Raw genomic sequence first — 835 nt, forward strand, 5'->3', positions numbered from 1 at the left:
CCACCACAGGTAGGTGAAGTTATATGAATAAATAGTACACGGCCTTGCCCCTTTATACATAAATAAAGGTATTCACTATTAATGATGTCTTTTCTTCGGTTTTTTTTCGACAAAACAAATTTTATACGCTATTATCTTCACGCCACTGATGTAAGAAGTGCCGACAGAAAAGAATATTATATGTACACGAGGAGGGCATATTTAAAGATAGTAAAAGCTCTATAATAATCCCAACATTAACACCTCAATCCTAATATCGTCAGTTAAAATATATTTTTTTAAATTACTCCTGTGATGCACGTCGAAACATGAATCATTTAATATGATGAATCTATGCCCAAGTCAAATTAAAAGGCAACCCATGAAATCGTGAACTATTGTATATGTAAAAATATTGTGACACTTACTTCCTACCTGCTAATCAACAGTACTACTTGTTTTCTTCTTTGATTAGTGGAATGACACATGACCCCAAAATAAGCGTCTTTCAGGCATGCCAACATGAGAGTCTTCCTTCATTTCTTTCCGGTACTTCAAGAAGATAAGGTACTCAGCTTTTGTCGCTTTTTATTCTGATTCTCATAAAATAACTACATTTTCACTATGAAAATTATTTGCTGATGCTTTTTACAAGTTACAAACTACTTATTAATACACGCCTGAGTTGATTTGGACATGATTCCCAGACTGATAACAATACAATTAATTTTTATCTCAGTTGCACCACGTGACCTCTATTATGCTTCAGGTAGCAGAAGTTACTTCATTCGGGAGCCTTCAATTCAAATACTTGCGTCTGTTGTTCCCAGGCCCTTGTGTGAACCAAAACGTAGCC

The sequence above is a fragment of the Schistocerca americana genome, chromosome 4 (assembly GCF_021461395.2).
Source record: "Schistocerca americana isolate TAMUIC-IGC-003095 chromosome 4, iqSchAmer2.1, whole genome shotgun sequence".
NCBI lineage: Eukaryota > Metazoa > Arthropoda > Insecta > Orthoptera > Acrididae > Schistocerca > Schistocerca americana.